Source organism: Bos indicus, chromosome 21 (genome assembly GCF_029378745.1).
Source record: "Bos indicus isolate NIAB-ARS_2022 breed Sahiwal x Tharparkar chromosome 21, NIAB-ARS_B.indTharparkar_mat_pri_1.0, whole genome shotgun sequence".
NCBI lineage: Eukaryota > Metazoa > Chordata > Mammalia > Artiodactyla > Bovidae > Bos > Bos indicus.
Window position 1 is genome coordinate 8,749,204 of NC_091780.1, and position 19,084 is coordinate 8,768,287.

The following is a 19,084-nucleotide window of genomic DNA, read 5'->3' on the forward strand; positions in this document are numbered from 1 at the left end:
TTTACCACTGGGGAATTTATAAAATTTGGTTTGGGAAAAATATTAATAAAATTATTGTTGTATAATATATGACTTAATCCCAGCAGGATTCAGACCTTAGTGTCCTTAAATTGTGAAACAATTATGATTTCACCCTTACTGTTTCTTCCCCTAAGAATTCTGAAGGAAATCATAAAATAAGTTTGCGTGCGTGCTAAGCTGCTTCAGTTGAGTCCGATTCTTTGTGACCCTATGGACTGTAGTCCAGGATCCTCTGTCCATGGGACTCTCCAGGCAAAAATACTGGAGTGGGTTGCCATGCCCTCCCCCAGAGGATCTTCCTGACCCAGGTATCGAACCCGTGTCTCTTATGTCTCCAGCATTGGCAAGCGGGTTTTTTTTTTACCATTAGGGCCACCTGAGAACCGCCCCCCTCCCCCCACCAATAAGTGTAAGGAAAGCCAACAAAATTCTGATTTTTCCTGAGGTAACTACTGTGATAGTAGTCTGAAGTGTTGCTCTCAATAATATGTCTTTGAGGCCCCTGTTCTGCTGATCTGCACTCATCCTGGGTGTGCCCCTGGGTCCCCAACCCGGAGCATGGGCCTGAGCGCCTGGCACTGGCCATGGTGGGGGTGCATTCAAGGCACTTTGGGAATTTTGGAGCCTGCTGAGGCTCTGGTGATAAAAGCTGAAGCCTTTGCATCTCCTCTGGGCACTTGCTCACCCCGTCACTACTGGCCTCCTATGTACGGTATACCTGATTGGTGAACTAGAGGTCTGGTTATTTCCTGAAGCATCACTCAATTGCTCCTCTTGGTGTTTCTTTCCTCGGGCCATTTCCTGCTCTGAGCCATCACCACACACACTGTCGAAGTAGAAAAACTGTGTTCTGATCGCTGTTGTGAATCCTCCCTCTCTACCCATGCACTATGTTGTTTAAAACTTGTTTTCTGACTGGTTGTTTTGAATTTGCTCAAGTGCGTGCACATACACACTTTCACTGACAGAGACAAAGGCGCTCGGGAGCAGAGCGCTGCTGCCCGCCTCCTTTGCGCCCTCGGCTCCCTGAGAGGCGGTCCCCTCTGCTGGGCGTGGCCAGTGAAGAAGGCGCATGCGCGGGACAGGGAGCGCGGTGTCCTTTGGGGTGACATGTGCTCTGGTCCCTGGTGAGTTCCCTCAGCAAGTGAAGTAGCAGGAACGGGGCAGTGGCATCCTCTGCCTGGGGATTAGAGAAATTTCACAGGACCCTAAATGAGAAAACGCTCTTCAGTCAGAGAAAGGGCTTGCCCTTTAATGTGGTTGAGTGTGTATGTGTGTGTGTGTATTCCATTGTGTGTGTGTGTGTATTCCATTGTGTGTGTGTGTGTGTGTGTGTGTGTGTGCGCAGCATCTGTCGACACACACAGTGGGATACTGCCTATCAGACCTTCTTTATTCGTTCTTCTTCAATGGATATTAAGTTGCTCCTATGTTTTCTAAGCGTTGAAATCACATCATTTGCATCCATGTGGATAGGCCTAGAAATTGTCAACTCTGTAACTATTGTCAACTATTGTAAACTAGACGGAAAAAGACAAATATGATATCATTTATATGTGGAATCTAAAAGAAAATGATACAAAAAAACTTATTTATAAAACAGAAATAGATTCACAGACACAGAAAACAAACTTATGTTTACCAAAGGGGAGAGAGGGGAAGGGACAAATCAGGAGTTTAGGATTAACATATACACACTGCTATATATAAAATACTTATTAAGATCCTACTGTACAGCACAGGTAATTATACTCAACATTTTGTAGTAACTTATAAGGGAAAAGAATCTGAAAAATTATTGTATATATAACTGATTCATTTTGCTATATACCTGAAGCTAGCACAACATTGTAAACCAAGTATACTTTGATTAAAAAAAGAAAATAAAATTATACCAGACCAAAAAAAAAAGAGAGAGGAGTTTGTGTGTTCGGGTATGTGGAAGGGAGGTTTCTTTTGCGTAACGTGTGTGGGTATAGGACTGTATGTGTGTGTTTTGGGGAGTTGCAGGTGTGTATGAGTGAGTATGGGAGGATTGTGCATGTATATTGTATGTGTGAGGGAGACTGTGTGTGTAGGTGTGTGTGAAGTGGTGGGTGTGGGTTTGGGGGGTTTGTTAGGAAGTTATATGTGTGTCATGAGGTTGTAGGTATGTGTCTAGGGATTGTGGTGTGTATGGAGGGATCATGGGTGTGTGTGGTGGGTTGAGGGTGTAGCACTGTGGGAATGCTGTGTGTGTGTGTGTTTAAGGGTTGTATGCATGTGTATATGGGATTGTGTGCAGATGTTTTGGGGGGTTTTACGTGTGAGAGGGGTTATGAGTATGTGTGGGGTTGAGGATGTGTGGATGGGAGTTGTGTGTGTGTGTGTGTGTGTGTGTGTTTAGCTGCTGGCAGGCATAGGTGGATCCATTAAGGATAGAAAACACACATGTTCAGCAAATGGAGCTCAGAGAAAAGCCCGGCTCATTGGAGGATGCTGAATTTTTAGGAGAGGAAGCTGGAACAGTTTGGGTTGGGTTAAACTAACCCCAGTTAAGGCTGGGACCAAGCTGAGGTAGTGAGACTTTACCCTGTTCAGTTACAAAGCTACACACACAGACAGTACGTCCTCAGTCAACCATTGCCGAGTGATTGCAGGAGACAAATGAATCCCTAGAGACTTCCCAGAAGGCTGCCATCGCCACTTAAGACTCCACGATGGGGAAAAGCAGTTCTTTATTGTTAATGCCAACACCTCAGATAATACACTTTTTATCTCTGCTCATAATGGTCATGTAGATAAATTCCATAAATCAAGTCTCCGCAGTAAAAAGGTTAATAAGTTTACGCTGTATAATTGAAAGCCATATTGGTGATTAAAAGGATTTTATATATCAGTTTTCTGGGTCACCAACTAATTATTTTCAATGGCCGGTAATAAAACACAGCACCGTAGCTGGCTAGACTCTGCAAACTGTCAGATGTTAAATTGTGTAGAAAGGACTACAGCAGATTACGTGAAGTTGGCTGGCCTTTCCCTTGGGAGGTGATGTCAGTAAAATCTCTGTTGTTAGTGTTGTGCCAAATGTACATGATGCTTTGGGGTCCTCTTTTACCCAAAGTCGAAGCTGGACAATCCCCTAGATATAAAGGACATGGTAAGCTGCTGTGATCCCAGGGTAGCTGTAATCATTCATGTTTGATGCGCTGCTGCTAGTAATACTGGACAGTGTCTCTTCTAAAAGATGGTAATTGGCCATCCTTGCTCAGAATGGAGGATTCAAAAAGGCAAGGAAAAATGTGTGACATGGAGCAGATTCACATTTATTGATCCCCTAAAATGTTCCTGGAGTGATGCTTTGTGATTTATATCTGCTAGAGGCCACTACAGTGCACATTATTAACCCAAGGTTAGCGATGTGAAAACTGAGGCTGAGAAAATGTGGATGAATTGCCCTAGGTCACGGCGTTTAAGTGATATAGCAGCTCTTAAGCTTGGGTCTGTCTGAACCCACACTGAAGTGATTCCACTATTGGGTTATACATTGTTTGTGTCTGGCTTCGTGGAGGACCCTCTGAAGGCACAAGAGCAAAACAATGACAACAGTTCAGCTTGACTGGGGGTTTGTGCCGCTAGCGGGTGGTGGAAGCATGGTTGCTGCATTGCCGAAAACACACTTTGTGTTCCAGGGAAACAGTGCCCCTTGGCAGACTGCAGGGCAGCGGCACATGCTGAGACCCTCTGTGCTCCCATTTTGGAGGCTGCGTAAAGGTGGACAGAAATGAAACTGGGAGAAATGATGGCGGAGGGGCCCTGGTTTCAACTCCTGATTTTATCTGAATAACGTAGGAGCAAGCCCAGTGGGTCACTTAGCCAAAGTGCCATCATCTCCAGAGTTCGTTCAAAAGGAATATGTTTACAGAGTGTGTTTATATAATTAAAGAGCATAACTGTTACATATGTGAGTATGAATTCATGGGTTTAAACCCAGAAAAATTGCTAGAAACAGTGGTTAGTGTCTTTGACACGAGTGTATCTGGTCTTGCTTCATTAAGGAAGAAATTAAGGTTGGAAACTTACAGTCTAAGTCTTCCTGTTTCTCGGGTTTCTTGTTAGGTTCTGGTGTTAAAGTAGACACTGTGCGGGGCTGTATGGACTGTGTGGTGAGGATGATCTGTAAGATCATTCTACTGGGGCTCTACAAGGTCTGCCACTAACAGATGAATCAGAACGTTTGAACTACTCAGTTACTTTCTTCAAAGGCAAATGATTTGCAGATGAAAGACAAGCATGAAAATTGGAAGGTGAATGCCATTGTCTTGACCGCAAAGTTTAGTTGTTTAAAGACCAGCCAAGAGCATCCAGGATTGTGATGACTGGTTTAAAAAAAATGCAGTTGGAAGATATGGTAATTAATTACCAAATTAGGGAAACAATTGAAGATGGCACTGAGACTGGACATTCCTGGAACTCTCCATGAGTTTGGTAATTAAATCCAGGTGCTTCCTCCTTTGGGATAAAGTCCTAGGAAAGGCTGACTATTAGTAACTCCCTGGGCTCATCTGCTCCTACGTGTCACGTGGAAGCAGCCTCAGGTCCTTCCTAGAGGAAGAAGGAGACATGATTAGCTCAATAACCCAAAGGGAAGACTCAGAAGCATGCACAGAGAGAAGGCGACTACCGCTCCTTCCGCTTGGACTCGAGTAACTCACCCTCCAGGGAAAAGCTGGGCTTCTCCCATCAGAAGGATGCTTCTCTGCATCCATCGTGACAAGAGGTTCTAAAGATGACAGATGCCTTAGCAGCTGGGCCATGTTTTAGAAAGAAATACTGGGGTACGGTGAGGAGTAGGAGGCAAAAGGGAGAGCAGGAAGATGTGTGAGGAGCAGATTAGAAAGGGAAGAGAGAAAAGAAGAGAGAATGGCAAATGCAGTACTTTCGCAAACAGGAAAACAAATGGGCACAAGTGACGTTTCTCTTCCATGGGAAATACATGCAAGCAAGCAACCAAGCAAGCATCAGTCATCATCTTTCCTCCGGATACACCTGAAGAACCAGTGTACACAAGGCCAAGTGGGACTCACGCGGGGATTGAGGGTGAGAGCCTAGTCAAAAGGAAAGGCTTGTCTGGGCTGTAGTGCTGGCTGCTGGTAGAGGGAAGCCAACGTCAAAAGTCCCCTTAGTGGACTGCTCTTTAGAGGGAGGTCTGTCTCTGCCATGGGCAGACCCATTGCAAATGGCTAGTTCTCACCCTAAAGCGGGGCTGGTGAGAGGCTGGGCAGGGGGAGAGGCTGTAAACATGTATGCATTTGCTCTGGCCTGGTCTCTCCCTCCAGGGGCCAGAGCTTTGCCTGACAGGCTGCTCCTGTCTTCATCCTCTCTCCAATCAGACGTTTTATGCCCTGTGCTCACTCTCAGCTCATCTGATGAACACAGTCAGTCTGGCATGAAAATACCTACTAATGGGTTCATCTGTTATTATCAGGTGATGGGCTAAGATCACAAAGAGCCTTTTGGGAAACAACACCATAAACCAAGGACAGGCTTTATGGAGGAATTTCAAATTCTGTTGTAGTCAGGGGAGGGATCGGTGGGAGGTGAGTGAGGCACTCTCTGTGGGCACAAAATTGAAGGGAGAGTGAAAAAAAAACCTCAAGAGATAAGACAATGGATGGTTTATTACAGCATTTTAATAAATAAAACTTAATGCAAGTCCATGATGAACCAAATGACAAAGTTGTAAATACAGAACCCATGGGCATGATGAGGGTGAGGCCAGGAAGCTCACACTCTCGGGGTCATGCAAGCCTGGGGTTGGATCTGGTCTTCATTTAAAACACTTTGTTCATGTGGCTGGTGAGGCCAGGATACGTCAGTGGCTCCTTGTCTAGTTCTAGGCTCTCCCTGTCCTGCAGCCCAGCTAGGACTCTGTATTCTCATTGTCTCTTTGCAGTAAATTCCCTTTTATTTAAGCTGTGTTGAGTGGGGTTCTCCTTCTGGCAATTGATAATCCCTAAGACAGAAATAAACCTTCATTTCTTTCTCTTCCAACTTCACTGAGTCCTATCAGAGAATTCTTTCTTCTAGAGTCAATCTTTAATTGCAAAGAGAAATTTTTATCACAATAATAAAGGATTTCTTTTGTAAATGTATCACTGCTAATCTCATACATTGAACACAGTGGTTTCATTTTTACATGTTCCCTTAGAAGGTCTCCCCCAGAGAAGGAAATGGCAACCCACTCCAGTGTTCTTGCCTGGAAAATCCCAGGGATGGAGGAGCCTGGCGGGCTACAGTCCATGGGGTCGCAAAGAGGCTGACACAACCGAGCAACTTCCCTTTCTTTCTTTCTGTCTTTAGAAGGTCTGGCCATAGTCTCACACAGTCACGATCACACTGGACATATAACTTTGTACTCTGCTCTTTCTGGTGAACTTTGTATACCAAAGATTTTCCATGTTATTACCAAAGCTGTTTCTGTCAATGGCTCTAGGTCATTCTACCGAGTTTAGGTGCCCTGTTTTACTTGTTAAATGTTTTACTATTTGACTTATAAACTGCCTCCAATTTTTACCTGTAATAGTTAATGTGGAAATGAATATGTTCATTTCCAAGAGTTTTGTTTCTTCAGTTATTTCTTAACATGATCACCACAGAAGTCTGAGCCAAAGCCCCTTGTTACACTTCTTAATGGATAACTTGTATTACCATATAGTTTTTAATAGCACTTAGAATTGAAAGTGAGGACAATAGAATTTGAATCAAAAGAAATCTTAACACATAAGCTGCCTCATTTTAAACTTAAGTGGGACTAGGGGAAGTAGTCATCTTTGAAATTTGATTTTCTGATATTGTTTATTTTTAAAATTAAGCCTCAGGTGTCTATATATACAGCAAAGCCTTATGGCTAGGACAACTTCTCTTTCTCCAGTTTATTTTGTGAACCTGAGGAGCAATCATATTTTCTTGGTTTCTCTACCAAAAAATTGTATATGGCACCTCTGCTGATAACTAAATAGTCATAGAAGTTACAAATTTAAATTGGAGAATACCAGCAGATATCTGATGCCAAAACACTTATTTAAAAAATAGCAATATTAATGTTATGCCTCTAAGAAAGAATCAAAATCTTTTGTTTCAACTGTGGGCATATGCTGTAATGCACAGTATCCCCTCTGCTACTGAGGAATCAAATATATGCAAATGAAAATCCATATTTCACATTTTTGTGCTTTATTTTCAGTGAGGCATTTCAGACCATTTTTAAACAAACAGCAAAGACAAAAGAAGGACCCACGTTCCCCAAAGGCTTCGTTTTCCCAAACTGAGTCAACGATTGCATTAGTGATTAAGTAAATATTCCTTATCGGAGAAGGCAATGGCACCCCACTTCAGTACTCTTGCCTGGAAAATCCCATGGATGGAGGAGCCTGATGGGCTCCAGTCCATGGGGTTGCTGAGAGTCGGACACGACTGAGCGACTTCACTTTCACTTTTCACTTTTATGCACTGGAGAAGGAAATGGCAACCCACTCCAGTGTTCTTGCCTGGAGAATCCCAGGGACAGGGGAGCCTGGTGGGCTGCCGTCTATGGGGTCGCACAGAGTCGGACATGACTGAAGTGACTTCGCAGCAGCAGCAGCAGCAAATATTCCTTATACATGGGTCATTGTCTCTCTATAAAAGAATTCTATAAACATTTCCCCCCAAACCAACATCTTGAAATATTAAACTGGTTTTCAACCTAGATAAATAAAACGGAGGTAGGAAGCCAAATGTGACTATTGAGAGATCAGCCTTTTAAAAGCAAATCTGGTTGTGGCTACCTCCATTAACAGAAATACTTTCGTCAGCCACAACATTAAGTCAACAGCTTTAGAGTGCAAATTGCCTTTCAAAAGAGGGATTTTCAGGGGTAGACATGGAAACAGAAAGCAAAGGATAGGAAGAAATTTGGCATATCTCGGAGAGCAAGTTTCAAGCATGTAGGGAGAACTAGGGAAAGTCCAACTCCTGACAAAGAGACCACTGGAGATAACAAGTATCTCGAGATTCGCCTGTAAAATAACCCCCTTATCTCATTTATGAAGAATCAAAAGGTCCACAGATGTCCAAAGTCCAGTGGTTGGATGGTTCCAGCATCAAGGCCACACTTTAGTGTTTTGTAATTCTGGGCACCTTCACTTCCTTTTACTAGCACGTCACTGACAGTGATGTTCTTCCTCGTGGCACACCTCGATTCCTGCCTCTCTTCCTCCTGAGTTACCTGCGTCTCTACGCTTCGAATCAACTGAGGGGTGGTCCCCATTCCAGGCAGCGTCATAATCTACAGGTTGCTAATAATGAACAGCACTGTAAGGTCTGTCCCCAGATTCTCTTCCTTTATCCTCTCAGGGTGGGACCCCCATTACCATTCAACATCTAGGTCTTCTACACAGAGCAGAGCAGAGAAGGGGTTTGGGAAATAAAAGAAAAACAAAACAAAAAACATGACCAACTCTTTCTCTAGAAGTCTTCTCCTTTAATAGTCAAACAGTGCCATTGTGTGGTTGAGGAATCTGAGATACCTTGACAAGGTACACTGAATCTTTTCTGAAATAAGGTAGAGTATTCATCAGTGAATTTGTTCACAGTCACAGAGTTAGTGTGTTACTGGGATGTGAGCACATCTGTTTGACCCCAAAGATAAAAAGAGCATTTGACATCAAGTATACAGATGATATTCAGGCATAAGGCCAAGATATTCACAGCAGTTATATCATTTCATCTTTGCAACAGCTCTGGGGGCTACTTTTTTTTTTTAATTTTATTTTTAAACTTTACAATATTGTATTAGTTTTGCCAAATATCGAAATGAATTCGCCACAGGTATACCCACATTCCCCATCCTGAACCCTCCTTCCTCCTCCCTCCCCTACCCTCCCTCTGGGTCATCCCAGTGCACCAGCCCCAAGCATCCAGTACCGTGCATCGAACCTGGACTGGCGACTCGTTTCATACATGATATTATACATGTTTCAATGCTATTCTCCCAAATCTCCCCACCCTCTCCCTCTCCCACAGAGTCCATAAGACTGATCTATACATCTCTGTCTCTTTTGCTGTCTCGTACACAGGGTTATTGTTACCATCTTTCTAAATTCCATATATATGCGTTAGTACACTGTGTTGGTGTTTTTCTTTCTGGCTTACTTCACTCTGTATAATAGGTTCCAGTTTCTTCTACCACTCTGTCAGGGTGCCGAACTTGGGGTGCTTCATCATCACGAGGCTCCTGGTGAGTTTAACAGTCACAAGGTGTCTCCGTTTATGGAATAATGATGATTTGAAATGACATTTTTCCCAATCCTTAGAATGAACCCATAAGGCAGGTGGTGTCCCCACCTTACAGATGGACGAGTTCAGGTTCTGAGAGACACATGGCTCAGGCAAGCTCAGATGGTCCTAAGTCACAGCCAGAATTTCAGCTGTGTTAGACAGACCGACAGTAACATCTGCCCTCTTAGCCTTAATTCCCACATTTCACTTTCTCATCCACCCTAAACTCAATTAAAAACCTGGAAAAGAAATCCAGTAACTTGTTTCTAAGAGTCAGGTAGACCTAACATATTGCCCCTCTGGCAATCCCCATGTCTTCATCCAAACAGAAAGAATGAATCTTCCTGTCTCTTTTTGTCTGAACAGAGTAATTGGAAAAAGTGAATGAAAGAATGAATGAGTGAATAAATAAGCACAGGTATTCTCCTTCTGACTCTATGAAATCCATAATTTAAACATTTTATTGTGTCATTAAAACCCTAGGCTTGGTGGTTATTCCTGTTTTACTGAAAATCAGGTCTTGGAAGAATAAAGCTGCATGATTTAGTTTTCCTTGCGCTTTGCAAGTTGCCTCCACTAACCTTTCAGATGATGGGGGCTGAAAAAGCCTGCAGCAAATATTTAATGGACGTATTTATTTGGTGTGTTGGTTACTGGACAGAACCCTTTGAGAGTTTATAATCTGAGAAATGGATGTTAAATTCTGTAAATTAATGGGGCCGTGCAACTCGGCCAGGATCAAACGGCCAATGAATGGCCCTTGAGATGCCTAGTCCAGATTTTCTTCTTGACAACAGAACAGTCCCCTTGAAAGGGGATGTTGTCCATTTAAATCTGGCATTCAGAGTTGGGAGGACTTCTATGGAGCCATGAGGAGGCATGGGAGATGTGCTCAGCCATGCACATCACCTGAGTAAGGTCTGGTGATCAAAGGGTGATTGATAGGTACCTCTCTTCACTGCTGCTAAGTTGCTTCAGTTGTGTCCAACTCTGTGCGACCCCGTAGATGGCATCCCACCAGGCTCCCCCGTCCCTGAGATTCTCCAGGCAAGAACACTGGAGTGGGTTGCCATTTCCTTCTCCAATGCATGAAAGTGAAAAGTGAAAGTGAAGTCACTCAGTCCTGTCTGACTCTTAGCGACCCCATGGACTGCAGTCCACCAGGCTGCATCCATGGATTTTCCAGGCAAGAATACTGGAGTGGGTTGCTATTGCCTTCTCCACTGGGCAGGTATTATTATCAGAATCATGCTTCTTTAACTTCATATGCACACAAATCACAGGGGAGTCTTGTAAGAGTACAGATTTTGACTCACCAAGTCTGGAGTGGGCCTGAGTTTCTCCATTTCAAATAAGTTCCCAAGTGATGCTGTCATCACTGATCCAGGGACCATATTTTGAGTAGCAAGGTCCTGGGATATGCATTTATCTTATTGCGGTCTTGATCTCATGATTTGGTCAGTGATCTATAAGAGGCTTTACCCAGGCCAGGGCTGATCTATACACAAGAACATGTGAGGCCATAGAAGTCATTGTCATTGTCATTGAACTCATTTTGGAGTCATCACTGTTATTGCCGTTCTTTGTTGAGGCTCTCAACCAGGGCAAAATGTTGGCAAGCACCAAAAATTCACTCAAAGAGGCACAAATAAAAAGGAAGATATCTTCATTGGAAGATACCAACAAATCCCTGAGAATCTAATTACAGCTCTGTGGGGATGAGTTAGAAAAGCAATTTCTCTATCTTTGCTTCCCTCTGCTCATCTGCTCATTCAACTTTGCGCACATCAAGACTGCCCATCAGTGGTGGCCTAGTGACCAGCTACATAACCTAGAAGCTCAGTTCCTCATAGCTAACGGGCTGGACCGATTCCAAATGCCTATTGGTCTAGTTTCAGTCTTGGGTTCAGCCTGGGTCCAGTGTTAGAGAGGGGTGTAGCCAGAATCTTAAGGCCCAAATGTTGCCAGGACTGAGGGCTCAGAAAGGGCCTTTAGTGGGGAGGCATGATGAGAGTGTCTACTGCAGGTAGGACTTATTACTATTTTCCTTGATTGATAGAAGATTGAGATTTCCTAGCTCACATAGCTGTGAGTTGCTGAACTGGGATTCACATAACATCTTTTTTTTTAATTGAAGTATAATTGATTTACAGTGCTTCAGGTGTAGAGTGAAATGATTCAGTTATATATATATATTTATGTGTGTGTATGCATATATATACATATATTTATATGTGTGTGTGTGTGTGTATATTCATATTCTTTTCTAGTATAGGTTATTACAAGCCATTGCATTCCCTGTGCTATAGAATAGGTCCTTGTTGTTTATCTACTTTACATACAGTCGTGTGTATCTGTTACACATGTCTTTCTGATGTCCCACTCTGGAACTTGCCATTCTATTACATCTCTCCATGAATGAAGGACCCTGGTCTCCTCGCCACCCACTACCTCTAAGAAATTCCGTTCTTTGGTTTAACATCTCCCCTCTAGAGAATTGCAGCTCAGAAGGTGGTGGCCACCCCTTTTCAAGGGCATCTCACAGCTAAGCTTCTGAATGTCTGCCCTGCAGTTTCAGTTACGTAGCCAACACTGAGGCAGACAAAACCTTAGGGTTAATCATTTTCTGAGTCTAGGTCCTAGGATTATCTACCCACAGCTACGTGGCTCCCATGCGGTCGTCACGCAGCTCCTGGTATCTTTCAGCTCACACCTTGGGTGTCTCCTTTTCACTCCTGCCCTTTTTCTGCTCCCCGTGAGAGTCTGCCGTTTTCTCTGTGCTGCACCTGCCCTGGCCTGGACTTCTGCAGGTTATGGGCAAATCTCCTAAGACCACTGCCAGTAACCCAATGTCCAGTCTACCATCACCACATTCCTGTGGGATGAGAAATCCACAGATCAAAGTATGCTGGTGGTCATGACCTCACTGGCCCTGCATGTTTGGTACTTCCGGATCCCCTCTGAAGTCTCATCTTTATCTCCAGTGTATGTTTCAGCTTGGTGGGCCAATGGGGATGCTTGTCCTGCCCTATAGCTTCCTGCTGCCCGAGCAGGACATCAAGCCTTGCCCATAGTCACGTGTGCTTTTTAGTGACAGAACCGGCAAGCTGAGTGGGAGGAGAAAGGCAACGTCCCCTGCATTTATGCGTCCTGAGGTCTTCTTGACACTGAGTCTCACGGCTCTTTCATGAGCAAAATCTCCTCCAGGTTGATGGTGTTCCATCTGTTGAGGGCAGTGATGCCGCCTTCTGTCAGGAGAACAGTGGGCCTCCCCTGAGCTCTGAGGAGGAGGATTCAGGGAGAAGGAGGGCCTAGGAGGAGAAGGAAAGGCTTCTAATGGGAGGTTGACACCAGCCTAGACCTGTCTGGGGAGTGGGGCTGCTGTGGCTCTGACTTCCAGCTCGTCAGCTTCAGCTGGGACAGATACCATGCCACAGCCAGGGCACTTGGACAGTCAGCTGGCCAGGCTGGCGTGTCTCCAGCAAAGGAGTAAAGGGGAGGTGGTGGTCTGTGGGTATCCGCAGCAAGGAAGCTGGCTGCAGGTGGTGGGCCTGGGGAGACTCACTCAGGCTTGGTCCCACTGGCTGCTTGGTTTTAAATCCCGGCTACATACTTCCATGACTTCCCAGGTAGCTCAGGGGTAAAGAATTCACTTGCCAGTGCAGGAGACACAGGAGATGTGGATTCAATCCCTGGGTCGGGAAGATCCCCTGGAGGAGGAAATACTGAAGGCAACCCACTCCAGTATTCTTGCCTGAAAAATTCCTTGGACAGAGGAGCCTGGTGGCTACAGTCCGTGGGGTCACAAAGAATCAGAAGTGATTGAGCATGTCAGCACACGCATATATACTTCTATAACAGTTTGTGTGTCTCTTTACTTCCCCCAATCTCTTTTTAAAAGTCAGTTCTTGCTCTATGGAGATGGGAAGGATTAATTGAGATAATGCATGACAACACATGCATTTCTATCCTATAGTGGGTGGGAAGACTGGACTAGTTTAGGCAAAAGTGGAAGGGAATTGTTGAGTAACAAAAAGATTACAAGACTTCAGCAACACTACTACATTAAAAACAAAAACAAAAACAGAGATTTTGAAAATGAATGGAAATAAAGTTTTGACTATCAGCCACCCTGATTCGCTTAGTGATTATCTTCATAAGTGTAAATTCTGTGCCTCTAGCAAAACACCCTGCCCTTTGTTAATTGTCACCTGAGTGGTCTCCTGAGAGGCCTTTCCTCCCCTTCACCCCGCCCCCTACCCTGTAAACTAGTATGTTGGCCTGTGGCATCTCTCCGTCCTTTGAAAAAGATTGTAAAAAAGATCCACAAAAGAAAAACTAAGCACCCTTCCACTTTTAACCCACTTACTACTTTTCAAGTTTCGCTGACCATTAAAAGTTTTTATGGGTTGGGAGGAAAGGCATTTTGCCACTTGAAGTTAAGGTGTGATTCAAATTACAGGACAGCAGAGTCTATTTCCAAAGTGGTGTTGAGTGAGTTTCACAGATATCTCTTTTTCACAGGACATTTCTTCTGGAGTAGAATGCCAGAATGAGGGAAAGACTTAGAAGCTCCTGGGTAACCAATCTTGAACCCTCGGTCTGTTTACCATGCAGCCTGGTCCATTCTTTTTCTCAGTCTCTTTCCTTCATCCCTTACTAAACAACCTCAGTATGCTCTTCCATGGATGGCCCCTTACTGGGCCCCCACTGGGCATGTACAGCTCACTGGGATCAGTGGGTGCCCCAAAGGGGCTGCCTCAGTAGGTAAATGTGGTGTTTGTGTTCAACTGTCTGTGGGATCACATGTGACATCTTGGCTTTTATGCCATTTTAATCTAACTATTGTCCTCACATTTTGTTCTTTTATTTGGGTAAAAAAGAACCACATACAAGTTGAGATATAAACCACTGTCATTAATCCTTGCAAGACTTGGATTTTGAAAGCTGCAAACAGCTTCTGTTTTCCAAAGGATAAGAAAAAACAAGCAAACAGAGTTGCTTCATTATTTAGTAGAATGGGTATGCAGTATTGACACACAGATTAAATTTTTAAAGAACCACAGATTTAAGAACCATGACCTAATTTATACCCACAGCTCTTGCAGTGAAAACATGTGAATCTGTTCTCTTTCTTCTTGGGAGCACTGTCTTCTTGCTCAGGGCATAACCATCTAGTTAATCTGGTCAATAATTCAAATGATTTTTTTTTTTTTTTTATGAGAGGGCTGATTTATCTTTGATTTTTTTTTAAACGCTTGTCAAATTAGCTGGATAATCACATAAATGATACTTTTCACTTCATGAGACCCAACTTGAATGCAGAACAAATTAAAAAATGATTTCCCCTGCCAATTTAGAAAAGAAAAACAGTTCTCACTCATATATTGCTAGATCCATCATCGTCTATAAGCAGTGATGGAGAAAACAGTTTTGGGTGGGGGGTAAGCAAACCTATTGTGAAAGTTCTACTGTCTTTACATTGGATATAAGATCATCTCCATGGTGGTCAAACAGAGTGGTCTGTTTGACTCAACTACTATTAAAATTCCTTTAAAAAGTAATGATGAATACCCTCCAATGTCTATTTACACAGATTTCTGACTGAACTGAAAAGACATGGGAAACAAATTTTTTAAACTCGCAAGAGAAACCTCTTCCCCCCTTAAAGTCAAGCAAATCTGAGTTGACTTCTCTCATAAATTCAAGAACAAAAAGTTATAAATTGAACATATGAAGGACGTTGCTTTTTTTTTTTAAGTGATGTTTCCTTGCCTTAATGGATTTAGCTGTGGCAGAGAGTCAGAGCAAAGCTGTCTTAACTAAATCTTTGACTGATTATGCATTTTTTTCCTTATTCATACAAGATAGATTCATCATCCCAATTTGTCAAGCTGGCGAGGTTCCAATTAATTACACCCGGCAAACCTCAGCTTGTGCCCTGCTGGTGTCAGGCCTAATCTAGTGCCTCATTTGCTGGCGGCCCAATGAAGAGGCATCAGAGGTGTTGCTCCTTGGTACTTACCGTGATGGATGCCCCTGGCGGCACGGCCCGTGGAGGAGGCGGAGCGGCGAACGCCTCTCTCCTCCAGCCGGGGACTCGCAGCTCCTGCACTAATTTGAGGGCTCATCTGTATAGTGGATGTTGTCGGAGAGTCTATCCTTCACGGCCAGGCTGAAGGCTCTCCCTGACGCTTGGGCTGTTTAAATATCTATGCAGGTTCTACATTTCTGTCAGATTTGTCCTTGCAAAATGAAAAAAAAAAAAAAGAAGGCGGCGTGTCCTCGAGCTGAGTTTTTGAGCTCTAAAACTTAGCGGCCTGTGTGTGTTGCAGGAGACAGAGGCACTGGAGAGGTGCACCGAGGTGCTCAGGAGGGTATCTGTTTGTGCTCGTGGGTCTCCAGGCCACGTATAGGCAACGTCAGACTCTTGTGATTATGGTGACTTTATTTCATGCTCTTAGTTTATCAGACAATGTTGTTGTTTAGATACTAAATCGTGTCCGACTCTCTTGCCACACCATGGACTGTAGCCCACCAGGCTCCTCTGGCCATGGGATTCTCCAGGCAAGGATACTGCACTGGGTTGCCATTTCCTGCTCCAGAGGATCTTCCTGACCCAGGTACTGAACCCATGTCTCTTATGTCTCCTGCATTGGCAGAGGGATTCTTTACCACTGAGTCACCTGGGAAGCCCATCAGGCAATGACCTGATAACAGTTATCATTTATTAAGCAACGTGAGGTCCACAGGATTTTGATATGCATTCTCTAGCATAGTGTGCAGGAACTCACTTTTGATGGGTGACTAGAGCCATCTGCTATGTCGAGATCTATACCGGCATAAAATCTCTTTAGACCAATTGTTCCTATCCTTGTTTAAGAATGGGAAAGCTTAACTCAGAGAGCTAAGTGATTTGCACACAGTTACACAACTATTAAGTGTGGAGTTGGGATTTGAACCAAAGTTTATCTGATAATAAGATCTGAGCTCTTCCCAGGATGTGAGGTCATTTCTCTTAAGCACCTGCTTCTTCCTCTTCCTCCCTTCACGCTCTGCCTTGGCCTCTGACCCTTGCCTTTCTCATAGGCAAACCTCAGGGGGAAGCTGCAGCCTCTGTGCCTTGAGGGGTGCGTAATGGCACTGCTCCTGGAGCTGTGTCTCCTCCACTGGACGCATGGAGACAGCAGGCACAGGGTGCAATGGGGCTAGAGTGTGGGCGTGTTCCCAGATTGCCTTGATGGCTTCCTTCCTCTCCAAGTCACCCCCTCATCTCAGGTGCTCCTCCGTTCTCAGATCGGATGATCACTTCAAAGTTATTTGAACTGTGGTGCTGGAGAAGACTCTTGAGAGTCCCTTGGACTGCAAGGAAATCCAACTAGTCCATCCTAAAGGAGATCAGTCCTGAATGGTCATTGGAAGGACTGATGTTGAAGCTGAAACTTCAACACTTTGGCCAACTGATGCGAAGAACTGACTCATTAGAAAAGATCCTGATGCTGGGAAAGATTGAAGGCAGGAGAAGTGGTGACAGAGGATGAGATGGTTGTATGGCATCACCGACTCAATGGACATGAGTTTGAGCAAGTTCTGGGAGTTGGTGATGGACAGGGAAGCCTGGAGTGCTGCAGTCCATGGGGTTGCGGAGTCGAACATGACTTGAGTGACTAAACAACTGAAAGTCATGAGGGCTGGATCCCAGAGCGGCCACTAGAGGGCCTCATGGTGCAGCCCACATGGGACAAGCCTTGACCCAGGGCAAGGGGAGATGGAAAGGAGCCAAGCTGATATCGACCCTCTCCTTTGTGCTTTCCTGGACCACCCAGGGAGCATGTCTGCTGGGTTATGGGCTGTGTTTCTGAGGCTCACAGTGAGTCAGTGGCTGGCCAGTAACACACTGCACTGCTTGCGTTGTGTCTCGGCCTCATTTCTTCTTCTTTTAACCCAACTCAATTTTAAAACAAAGTGTTGGCGTCTTGATCCTTACCTCCAGACCCAAGACAGGGTTCCAGCGGCACCAGAAGCAGATCTGACTCTCCCTGTGCAGCCTCTGCGGACGAGACCCTGAGAGGGATTCTTATGTTTTGGGAAGGATCAAGTCACATCCAAGACCAACTTTTAATTTAAATAAGACCTCAAGTGCATTAATATTCAGCATTTACATTCCTTCCCGGTTCTTAAATATAATGTGTTTTACAGTTATCAAAAACATATGCTCCTTTTCCACAGCATTTTATATACAACTTGTTCAACAGAAGGTGCCGGCATCCCAATATGTTTTGCTTGGTTTTGGCTTTAACTATTGTGATGAAAGAATTCAAGTGCAGGAGAGTCATCTTTATGGAACTGTTGCCAAAGAGTGCCTCATGCATCCAGAAAAAAAAAGGGAATTATTTATTATTTGTTTCACTGAATTGATTTTTTATGATGTTTCTAATATGAGGAAGGCTCGGTACCAAGCCATGTGAACTACATGGATGAATCAACCTCAGATCTTATTTTCAAGGAACTCTCAGTCTAATAAAATACCGTCCCGAAGAAGTTGGTAATGGCATTCTTCTTATTAAAGGAGTTAGAGCTGATCTATAGCTTCTATACATGTGGAGTCATATTAATTGGCAAAATATTGAAATACTTTCATGCCTGTGTTTAAATGTGCATTCTCCTAACCCCTCCCACACTTGGCATAGTTGGTTCCTCTCCTTTGGTCCAGCGACTGAAGCAATAAACGCTTGGGAAGGCAGGGGATTCCGAGACTTTCCTCCAGAACTATGGCCAGTGTCTGTTCTGATGGCTCAGAACCCACGCCTCATTTGTTAAATTATTGTGATGTCCTTCGCAAAAAAAGAGATGTGGTGACAATTATATTCATGTGATCTTCACCCTGATGGTTACAGTCTCTAATAAGGATCGTGGATATGTCTCTGCCTCCTTTTAGATCTGTCAGTTTTTGCTTCCTGTATTTTGAGACTTTGTTATGAGATGCATATTCACTCAGAGTTGTTATACCTTCCCGATGAGCGGACTCATTTATCACCATGGAACGTCCCCCTTTAACTCCTTATCTTGATGTTTATTTTCCCTGGTATAGTAAAATCACAGACCCTGAGTTTGCATAGTTTTTTCCCATCCTTTTATTTTTAACCATGTCTGTATCTTTATATTAAAAGTTCTTCTCTTATAGATGGCATGCAGGTGAGTCTTGGGTTTTTGTTGCTGCTGTTGTTTGTTTATTTTTTAATCCAGTATAACAATCTTTGCCTTTTAGTAAGAACTGTATGTCTGTTTACATTTAATGGATTTTGGGGTATGGCTGGGTCTAGCTGGCATTTTGTTGTTTGTTTCCTTCCTGTATATTGGTTTTTTGTTCCTCCTTTCTTGACTTCTTTAGGTGATCGAATCTATCTTTATTATTTCATTTTCATTTCTCTAAGGGACCTTACCTACTCCTCATAGTGTGTTTTTAGTTATTGTTCTAGGAATTATTTTGTATGAGATGCAGAGTGAAAGTACAGAGTCCTGACCACTGGACCAATCATAATAAGCATAATAATATGATTTTACATTCTGGAATTATTTTTCCTTTTTTTTCTACTTTTCCATCAATTGATATGGCCATCTACTTTTATTGTAGCCTAGTATCCCATATCTGTTTGCCATATTTTTTTACACATTCATAATTTATAAGAACACTGACAGTGGCCTGGCTGCTTCCCTGATGGTTCAGTGGTAAAGAACCTGTCTGCCAATGCAGGAGACAGGG